This window comes from Monodelphis domestica, chromosome 4, assembly GCF_027887165.1.
Source record: "Monodelphis domestica isolate mMonDom1 chromosome 4, mMonDom1.pri, whole genome shotgun sequence".
Taxonomy (NCBI): domain Eukaryota; kingdom Metazoa; phylum Chordata; class Mammalia; order Didelphimorphia; family Didelphidae; genus Monodelphis; species Monodelphis domestica.
The window spans coordinates 241327215-241339063 of record NC_077230.1 but is presented as its reverse complement, the minus strand read 5'-3'; positions in this window follow the sequence as shown (position 1 = coordinate 241339063).

Sequence of the window (11849 nt, the reverse complement as noted above, 5' to 3'; positions counted from 1 at the left end):
AGAGGAAGAAAGAAAGAATCATTTTTTCAACACTTACCTTATGCCTGGCCCTGTTCTAAATACCAGGATCACAAATAAAAGCAAGCATTAGTCCCAGCTCTCAAGGATCTTCCCTTCTACTAGGGGGAATGGAACAAGATAAAACCCCAAATGACCTATCAAAGCCCAGGGTGCTTCTCGTGGTGGAGTTCCATTCTTAGGTGGAGAGATTAGATATGATGGCCCAGAGAAGAGTTTAGGCAGTCCTGAAGTGACTGCAGCATAATCGACCTGGAAAGATCATTGACTTGAGAGTCAGGATACTGAGTTCTAATTCTGGTTTTGTGAGCTTAAACAAATCACTTAGTCACTCTGGACCTTAATTTCCTTTTCTGCAAAATGAAAAGGTTACCCTAGAAATCCTTTGCAAATGTTCTTAACTTACTTTGCACCATAGACCCCATCTGAAAATAATGTTTGTAAATGCATGAAAAAATACATAGGATTACAAAGGAAAGCAGTTCTATTGAAATACAATTGTCAAAATGTTTATTTTCAAAACCAGGTTCATGGACCTCAATTTAAGAACCCAGACTTGAAGATCTCTTCTATCTCTGAGAGCCTGGTTTTCATTTCCATGGCTAAATGAGTTTGCATTCTGTTTAGTCCCTGGAGGCTAATCTAATTAAGAATTAGAAGCCAGAAAGCTGCTCCCTTATCTCCTAGGTAGACAAATTCGCCATTATAAAGGTACCAGGTGGTTGCTTCTTATTTGCTTGGTTGGCCTAACAAATAGACTATTTTCAGGCTGTTTTACTGACCAGGTGTCCATCCAGAGCCATAAACACTGTTCTGTGGTTGAAGTTTACCTCCCTCTTCCATCTACTAGCTTCCAAAGGAATGTCTAGCCCAGGGAGGGCTTCAGTGGGAGTTACCAACAATGATTTTTTTTTTAACCACTTCTGTTTGTTTGGTTCCCCTGAACAGTGTACCTTGTGGACAGCATAACAGAGCTGATCAGCACTTACTTTAAACAACACATGTTATTCAGCAAACATGAATTTGGACTGATTTGTTGCCAAAATAATACTCAGTAGTATTTGAGATGAGAGAGGAATGGTGGGAGGACTCCTTTTCCTGAAGGAGAAACTAGTGTCAAGGAAGAAGAGGGAGAAAAAGAGACAGAGAGAGAAAGGGAGAGATTGAGACAGAAAGATAGAGGCAGAAACAAATCCAGAGAGACACAGAGACAGGGACAGAAAAAGGAACAAAGAGAGAGAGGGAAAGACAAAGTGAGAAGGAGAGAGAAATAGGGAAGGTGGGGGAGAGAAAGAGACAGAGACTGAGAGTCAGAGAAAGGGACAGAGAGAACACACCCACACAGAGGGACAGAGAAAGAAGGAAATACAGAGAGAGACAGGCAGAGCCAGAGAGCCAGAGAAGAAATGAGAGAAGCAAAGAGAGAGGCTGAGATAGAGATCGGAGAGAATGAGAGAGACAGGTAGAGACATAGAAAGGGAGGGAAAGAGAGAGGGAGATGAAGGGGAAAGTAAGAAGAAAGGAACACAGGGAAAGAAGAAAGGAGCATTTGTTCTCTTTTCTTGCTTGGCTGTATTTTCTCCAGAAGAGTCCTCCACTCAACTCAGAAATAAAGGAATATTTAAGTGACAGAACCCCCCCCCCCCCCCAAGGGAAAAAAAATCTGTTCTAAGTGAAAAAAAACTGTATAATTTTGCATTATCAGTTGTTGCGGAAAGAAAAGGGGTTGGACTTGATGGACTTTGAGATCTTAATATGTCATCTAATGAAACGAAATTGAGAGGTAGAAGAACCAAGTTCAAGTCCCTGTTGCTTTCTAGCAATCATTAGCCCTTTTGTACCTCTGTGTTCACATAGGTAAAATAAGAGCTAATGTTATTTGAACAACTTCCTTAAAAGTTGTTGAGAGGATCAAATACATTTTATTGTTGTCCTGTCATTTTTCAGTTGTGTCCAACTCTTTGTGACTCCATTTGGGATTCTTTTGGCAAAGATCCTGGAGCAGTTGACCTTTCCTTCTCTGGCTCGTTTTACAAATGAGGAAACCGAGGCAAACAGGATTTAAATTACTTGCCTGGGGTCACATAGCTAATAAGAGTCTGAGGCCACATTTGAACCCAGGTGCTTCTGACTTCAGCCTTGTCACTCTGTCTAGTGTACCACCTAGCTGCTAATAAATAAGCCAATCTACACAAAACTGCCTTGTCAATAGTAAAATAGTAGGGAGAGAATTGGCTTTGGAGCTTGCAAGGTCAAAGTTCAAGTCCAATCTCTGACAGACTTGTGGAACCTCTCAGCTTTCCAGATGGATGTGATAATTGTCATTTTTGAAATATATTGTTTGATGTACTTATAAGGGATAAGACTCCAATATGGAGTCATTTGGATTGAGGGATCCTAATGACCATAAACACTGAAGCAATGACAGTCAGTACTTTTCCACTGTCTGCCTTGTTCTCACCCTAAGTCAAACACAGAAGTAGTCGTGGCTCCTGCCTGGATGACCGCAGCAGCTGTGTGCCCTCATCCATTTCTGGTATCCCCAGCTACAGATTCGGACCCTCAACCAATTTCTGGTCCTGAGGAGGAAACCCTCACCCAAGTACGGTATTGATGAGTGATCTACAAGTGGTCTGGGGAATTTTCCTACCCTAGCCAGGTCTGATTAGGAATGGCCCTTCCTATCTGTCACCGATGACCTGTTTTTAACCAAGTTCCTCTCTCTCTCTCTCTCTCTCTCTCTCTCTCTCTCTCTCTCTCTCTCTCTCTCTCTCTCTCTGTCTCTCTCTCTCTGTCTCTCTCTCCATTTCTGTCTCTCTCTCCATCTCTGTCTCTCTCTGTCTCTCTCTCTCTTTCTCTCTCTCTGTCTCTCTCTCTCTCTCTGTCTCTCTCTCTCTCTCCATCTCTGTCTCTGTCTCTGTCTCTGTCTCATAAATGAAGCAACTAGGTGGCACAGTGGTTAGAATGCCAGATCTGGAGTCAGGAATATCTGAGTTCAAATTCAGCCTCAGACACTTACTAGCTGTATGATTCTGGGCAAGTCATTTAACCTCTGTCTGCCTCAGTTTCCTCATCTGTAAAATGTAGGTAATGATTGCATCTACCTCCCAGGGTTGTTGTGAGGATCAATAGAGTTAATGATTTTAAAGTGTTTAGCACATAGTAATGGCTATGTAAATGTTAGCTATTATTATTATGACTGACCCTTATCCTGGTGAGTGAATTGCTGTGTTGTTGTAGAGCATGTATGTGTGTGCATTTGTTTTTGTCCGCTTGTTTCCTGAGGTCCAATTTTCTGTAAATTCTCAAACCCAAGCCTTCGCTCTACATAGAGTTGTGAGGCCAAATAGAGCAACAATTCTTTATAGTAAATTGGAGAGAGATGGTGGTCTGCATTGATAGAGGGCATTTTTTTCATCCAGGAGTTCTTTATTTCAGTGAAATCACAGGTTCCAGTCTATATCCTTATATAAATGCTACTCTTTCTGCCTCTTCTACTATTTAGCAAGGAATAGAGGTCAAATGGCTTCCAACAAACCCTAAGGGACTGTCCAGGTTCTTTGGTTGTATTTATTTATTTTCAGATTAAATGTCAATACAATTTCTATTAATCTAATAATAATAGAAAATAATAATTTTCTAACATCATTGCAACCTTTGTTCTCCTCCTCCCTCCCACCTCTCTCCCCTCTCCAAGATGGTAGGTAATATGCAATATGTTGTACATGTGTTATTGTATCATATGTGCTTCCATTTTTGTCATGTTGTGAAAGAAAACATCACTTATACTATAGAAAAATCCATGGAGGAAATAAAGTGAAGAATGGTTTGCTTCATTCTGCATTCAATCTCATCAATTCCTTCTATGGCAATGGATAGCCTTTTTCATTATAAGTAATTCTTTGGTTGTATTTAACTTTTGGGGGTGTTGCATATTGTTTTGAAACATCGAGGCCATTGACTAGAGTTTAAAAATTTTTGTATTATAAGGACAAATTTGTGGTAGAAGGATGTGACCCTTTAAAAAAATCAGTCTCCATTTCCACTTTCCAGGTATAAATATCTCTTACTTTAAGTGCAGAAACAAAAAGCTTTTTCCAAGGTGCTGGCACTGTATAAATGTTAGCAGAAAGTTTCAAATGAAGGATTGGAAAATCAAGATTGGGCATGTGGGAGTTAGAAACTATTCTATTCTTTATGAGTTTATGAAAAAGCTTCTATTTAACAATAGCTAGTATTAAAAAACTGGAAATTGAGTGGATATCCATAAACTAGAGAATGGCCGAACAAGTAATGGTGTATTATTGTAATGGAATACTATTGTGCAATGAGAAATGATGAATAGGATGGTTTCAGAAAAACCTGGAAAGACTTACCAGAACTGATGCAAAGTGAAGTAAGCAAAACCAGACGAACCCTGTTCACAGTAACAGCAATATTGTTTGATGACAACTTAGCCATTCTCAACAATACAATGATTCAAGACAATTCCAAAGACTCACGATGAAAAATGCCATCTGCCTCCAGAGAAAGAATTGATGGAATCTAAATGAAGATGAAAACATACTATATTTCACTTTATTCTTTTTGTTTTTGTTTGATATCTCTTCTACCAAATGACTAATATAGAAAAATGTTTTACATGATTGTTCATGTAAAATCTATATCAGATTGCTTACAGTATCAGGGAAGGGAAAGGAGAGGATCTGAAACTCAAAATTTAAAGAAAAGAATATTAAAATTATTTTTAGATGTAATGTGGGAAAAAGAAATAATATTAACAGAAAAGAATATACAACAAAGAAAAATAAATAACTGGCATTTATTTCAGAGCCTATGAAGAAGATTCTGCTAATATTACCCTCAATTTATAGCTACAGAGACTAAGATCCATAATAGTTAAGTGACTTGCCCAGAGTCACATAGCTAGTAAATATGAGGGTCAGGATTTGAACTCAGGTCTTCCTTACTTGAAGTCCAATTCTGTATTTGTAATATCATTCTACCTCTCAAGGAGGTTTTTTTTAAATGATTCATTCAATTCTTTCTTTTTTTTTTTAAATTTAGAATATTTTCCCATGGTTACATGATTCATGACTTCCCCCCTCTCCACTCTTTCCACCCCCCTCCCAAATCCAACAAGCAGTTCCACTGAGTTATCTATGTATCATTGTTCAAAACCTATTTCTCCGTTATTCGAATCTGTAGCAGCATGATCCTTTAACATCAAAACCCCAATCATATCCTGATCACATTAAGTAATCAATCACATATTTTTCTACTGCAATTCCATTCCCACAGTTCTTTCTCTGGATGTGGACAGCATTTTTTCTCACAAGTCCCTCAGAATTGTCCTGGGTCATTGCATTGCTACTGGTAGAAAAGTCCATCACCTTCGATTGTACCACAATGTATCAGTCTCTGTGTACAATGTTTTCCTGGTTCTGCTCCTCTTACTCTGCATCAATTCCTGGAGGTCATTCCGGTTCACATGGAATTCCTCCCGTTTATCATTCCTTTCAGTACAATAATATTCCATCACCAACATATACCAGAGTTTGTTCAGCCATTTCCCAATTGAAGGGCATCCCCTCATTTTCCAATTTTTTTTTTCTACCACAAAGAGCATGGCTATAAATATTTTTGTAAAAGTTTTTTTTTTTTTTTCAAGGAGTTTCTTTGAATGCTTTGGATTCATAGGTTCATAGAATTAATTGTAAGGGACATTGAAGGTCATCTCATCCAACCTCCCCATTTTTCAGACAAGGAAACTGAGACTCCTGTGGTTAAGTAACTTGCCCATAGTTACACAGTTACACAGATCCCCTTCAAATTCAACTCTTTTCCCATTTCATTATGCTGCTTAACCACCTACTTCATTTTGCACAGAAAAAAACTGTGGAAAAGTAAAACTGTAGAAACACCCAGAAAAGTTCATGTAACTTATCTAAAGCCATAAAGCTAGCTAATGAGACAGTTGTGTTTAGCACCCATTTTTCTTAATTCCTAATTGAGTTTTTTTAAAGAATTCTAAACAGTCTGCCTCTCTACTTTCTATCAAAACTGAGTCACCCAGTTCCCTTTAATCTCAAAATGCCTAACTTCAAAGAGCAGCAAGCAACATCTCACTTGTATCCAAGTCTTTATTTGCCAAACCTTCCACACAGGCTGAGGTGATGGTTGAGTAATTTCCTTGAAAAATAAATGTGAACCTATGATTCTGGATCTGGTGGGACTGAACCAGTTGTGATTTATTGTGGGATGACATCAGAAAGGAGACTTACTGCCTCTCCCGCACCTTCCTCCATCTCCCATTTATTTGTTGTGTAAGCCTGGGATAATCAAACTCTGCCCCTGTAACATGACCCATAGGAGTGGTCAGTGAATGTGGGTATCTCTGGGAAATAAAAGTGCTACCCAAGGAGGTGGGCTTGGGTTATTAAGAAGATGAAGATTCAATAAAAGCATCTCATCACTGACATTTTGTTAATAGATCATTGTTTCAGAAGGGAAGTTAAGGAACTTGTGGATGATTATACATCAAAGGAAAGATTTGAATCCAAGTTCTTTGACTCCCAAACCAGGATATTGTACCCTGCTTATTTTTATTTTTTATTTTTATTTTGTTTCTTTATTAGATTGAATTTTTGTCGGGTCAGAGTCATATACTTTTCAATGTTAATTAACACATACTATGAGTTGGTTATATGCAAGGCACCATGTTAAGTTCTTTCTTAACAATAATTCTGTGAATTGTGAAATATAAAGCGTTGTTGTGTCATTTTAGTTGTGTCTGACTCTTCATGACCCCTTTTGGGGTTTTCTTGGCAAAGATACTAGAATGGTTTGCCATTTCCTTCTCCAGCCCATTTTATAGATGAGGAAACTGAGGTCAACAGGGTTAAGTGACTTGTGGAGGGTTATACAACTAGTAGCTCTCTGAGGCCAGATTTGAACTCATGAAGATTAGTCTCCCTAATTCCAAGCCCAGTGCTCTATTCACTGTGCCACCTAATTGCCCAATAAAAGTAGTATTTTATAGACAAGGAAACTGAGGCTCAGAGAAGTTAAATGAATTACCCAAGATGTTTTAAGAGTCAGAACTCGATCCATCTTGTAATCTAATTCTCTTTCTATCATTCATTGCCTCTTAGAGCAGCCAATCACTCTGCCAGGCACTTTGCCAAGTCCTAGAGCTACAAAGAAGGCAAAAAAACAGTCCTTACTCTCAAGGAGAACACAATCTAAAGAATTAACTTCTGCTTTCCTGTTACTATAATGAGATAATAGAGAATATAGAAATAGCCTCTCCTGCTTTAGTTTTTCTTTCTGTAAAATGGGGAAGAAAAATTCCTGCTTTCTTCTGACCTCTCAGGGATGCATGAGACTTTTGGCATGACAGTGCTGCCTGGAGGTGGTGGGCAAGAGCACTGGATTTAGAGTGAGATGCCGGCTCTGAGTCCCAGCCCCACCATTTACTGCCTCTATGGCCCTGAGCATGTCACTTCATTTTTTTCAACTCGATTTCTTCCTGTGTAAAATAGGAATTGGACGAGATGATTTCCAAGGTCCCTTCTAACTCTGAATCTTATGAAACATGAAAAGATGTGACCTCCTTCCAAGAAAAAATATTCACCGAAATTATCATCACCGTTATTAATTGTGGCAGTCTCCCTGCTGGTCTCTGCTGGGCCCCGCAGCTATGCTTTGGCTCCTGGTATGGTGAAGTCCTCTCAAATTCTGTTTAGATGCTGCAATGTAATGTTTGTTTCCCAGAGGCAAAGGACAATAAACTTAGATTTTACAGAAACCATCATGGGGCCAAAGCAATTTGTAGCTCTATGGGATATCAATTATATTTGAAGTTATCAACCTTCATGCTGCTCTAAGTGGTGTGTTATTACTGGTCAGTGAGCATTTTAAAAGTTTTAATGGCGAACCTGATGATAAGAACAGAAGCCTTCAGCTATTTAAGCTCTTTAAGGGGATAGGCATGACCTATTTATGTATTTATTAAATTTTTATTATTGCCTTTTGCTTTTATGTCATCATTAGTCCTTTCCCCCCACCTCAGCCTCCTCTCCTTACATTGAATCCTCTGATGGGATTAAGACATGCATTTAGACAGGTAAAACTGCCCAATCCCCATCCTGTGGACCACTCCACAGAGCTCCCCCACCACTGAGAGGAGGGAGATGAGTTTCATCTTCTGTTCATCAGGATTAAAATAAGTTATTCCTCATGACAGCTATCAATCAATCAATCAATCAATCATCAACACACATTTATTAAACCCCTACTAGGTTCCAGGCATTGTGTGACGTAGACTATTGGGATATTGGTAAAAAGAATGAAATGATCCCTCTTAGCAGGGAGCTTCCATTCTAATGAGGGAGGTGGAGATAACAAGTATATATATAAATATTTGCACCATAAGTATAAAGGGGATAAACACAAATACATGCAAAGTAGTTAAAAATAGGGGAGGAAGGGTGCTAACAGTTAAAGGGATTCAAGAAAGGATTGCATCTTTTTTTTTTTAAATACTCATCTTCTGTCTTAGAATCAATACTAAAGTTTCTGGTGATGCTTCCTCTCCACTGAGCTACCTAGCTATCCCACTTGAATTGCATCTTGAAAAAAGAGAGGGATCTTGGGTTGAGGAGGGAGAGCAGGCAAGGCAAAGATTGGGGAAATGGAGGGTTGTATGTGAGGAACAGAGAGAAAATTAATTTGGCTCGATTTCAGAATAATGAGCAAGGAAATAACTGATGTTTTTGTTTATATTTCAGTTGTGTATACTATTTTCTGCTTACCACACTCCGCATCAGTGAGTCAGCTCCTCAATAAGCATTTAAGTGCCTACTATGTACCAGGCACTATGCTAAGCTCCTCAGTTCCTTCAGGTCTTCCCAGGTTCTTTTGAATTCCTCATATTAATTGTTATGGCATGATAATATTCTGTTATAGTCATGCCACAATTTTCCTTTCATCCCCAAACTGGTGGATATAAACTTGTCTGTTTATTGTTTATATTTTTGCTACTACTAAAAAGTTCTGCTGTGAATAATATTGATATTCATGATGTCTTTCTTTCCATCTTTTCTTGGGCATACAGTAGTGGGATTTCTGGGTCAAAAGATATGTACAAGTTAATGATTATTCTTGAAGAATTTCCAATTGTTCTGTAGAATGGTTAGACCAAAGTTCGCCTCTTCCAATAGAGTGTTAGTATGTCTGCCTTTCCATAACTCCTCTGACATCATTTTCATGTTTGATTCTCTTTGCCTCTTTGAGGGGCTTTCATGAGCCATCATCACATATTGTACTTGTAGGAGCCAAACTTGAATGTCCCTTCATGTACTGGACACCATGCTGTTGGGCCTTAATGTTTTTCCTTTTTTTTTTCCCACCCCAGGCTTTTCCATATTTGTACTTAGACTATCACTCCACTAAGTCCACACGATCACAAGATCTCAGAGTTGGAGATGACCTAGGAAGTCAACTAGTTTCACTCGTACCTAAACCATCTGTGTCCCTCTACAACAGCCCTGAAGAGTGATCTTCTAGAAGTTTCTTGAACACCTCTAAAGATAGGACACCACCACCATTTCCTGATGCCATTTTTTCCATATTTTTGGTGGTATATGTAAAGTATAAAAAACTATAAACAAATTTGTGTCCACCAATGGGAGAATTCATGGCATAACTGTAACAGAATATTATTGAGCTTAATATAGAAGTTGGAATTACAGTAGGTGCTTAGTAAAATGCTTGTTGGCCAGTTGATGCTGATAGCACGAAGGGTTAATAATTTTTTTTCTTTGCATCAAACTAATTATATTTCTTTGCAACTTAGATATTTTTAAAAAATTTTTCTCCTCAAAGGTCTAACAAAACAAGATTCATGTTGCAGGTCAGATCTTCAAATATTTGAATAACAATAGTTATTCAATTCAATATTAATGATAGTAAAAGCTAGTAATTATATTGCTATTTAAACTTCACAGATCACTTTACATGTCAGGTGACTGACAAACATTTGGGGATCTTGAAGGGGTGAGGAGACTGAGATGTGGGGAAAAGGATGACACATGTCAGGAGGGCCAATGAAGCTGGAAGCAATCAGAGGCGAGGTTTATTGATCACAGCTAGTATTTTATAGAGAAAATGATGTAGGCTAAGGGATTTGGTAAAATTTTTACATGGATAATGGTTAGTAATGATTTACAATCAGTTATATGACTTAGTTTACCTCAAAGAAACCTAGACAGAGTTTTCTATAGGACAATAAATCAATATGTTGATATGTAACTATATAACAGAGTTTCTCATAGAATTCTTACACCAGTGATTGTTTAGAAGGACATTTAGTATTTGGGAAGGAATTGAATTAAGTTCTCATGCTGGGGGGTGGGGTGAGGAAGCTAAAAGTCTTCTAGATTATGGCTGTGATTTTACTGGGGCCTTTTCTTACTCCTGAGGGCTACATTTACATACGCTATCTCTTTTGATCCTCACAACAGCCCAGTGAGATAGCTGATAATCTTATCCTTATTTTGTGGATGAAGAAACTGAAGCTGGTTCACCCTGTGGTCAGACTAAGTTAGTAAATGTATATGGCAGGGTTTGAAATCTATTTGAAAATGCTCTTGGCTAACTATCCTTAACTGATTGGCTCTGGGTCTTCCATCTCCTGGTTATTCTTCGGACCTGCCATAGTTTATCAATGAACCTCCTAAAACATGAACAGAATTGAACATAGCATTTCAGCTTTGGTCTGACCAGAGCAGAGTGCAAGGAGACTATTTCCGTTTTTATTCTGAACACCTCATAATAATTCCCCACCAATTGTGGTTGATAAACAAGGATTGACTAAGATTCAGCTGGTGCCCAGCCTGAAATGAATGTGCTTATAGTAGGAAGTGCTCAAGGAACCAAAGTACACAGAAAGACTGCTTTTAAGATATTTCAAATGATTAGTTACCATAGAATGCTTTGTGGTATGTGATATTTCTCTCTCTCTGTCTCTGTCAGTCAGTCTGTCTGTCTGTCTGTCTCTGACTCTCTGTCTCTGTGAATTTTCTTATGAAGTTTCATATGTCCTTCATGGGATTTGTATCTGGAAAGGAGCTTAGATGGCATTCAATTCAATGCCCTAATTTATAAATAAGAAAACTGGTGCCCCCAAAGTTAAGTAACTCATTCAAGGTCACGCACTTAGAATATTGCATGAGTGAGGGGTTAGAAACGAATAGGTTTGGGGAAAGATAAGCTGCTTAGCTATGCCATTTGTAGAAAATACTATTCAATATCCCTATCCTTTACCTAAATAAAACATGTTAATAATTCTTTATTTCACAAAACTTATGTATGCCTCTTAAATGCCTAAAATATTCCCACATTCTATATCCAAAATCCAAGAAAATACAAAAATTTGTGAAAGTTGGGAGAAAGAAAGGGAAGGCTAAACATATATATATATTTGGTCTATGAAGGCCAGGAATAAAATGTTCAACACGACTCATCTTTTCTCTAGTAAGTTTCTAAATTCTCTGAATCACATAGCAAAATCCCAAGTCTTAGAGTTGGAAAGGGATTCAGAGATCACTAGAACCCCTCTGCATTATCTCTACTTGGAAGATAAGAAGTTTAGCTAAGAAACAGTCCTTATCCTTCTGGAGTATCTTTTATAGCCTAGTGCAAGAGGAAGATGACAAGTACAGAGAGTCACAATTACAATATTGCAGGATACATACATTAAGGGATGCAAAGCAAAGGGGTATGTGAAATCCTTTTGGGAGGCCCTGATGAATTGAGGTGCAGAAATG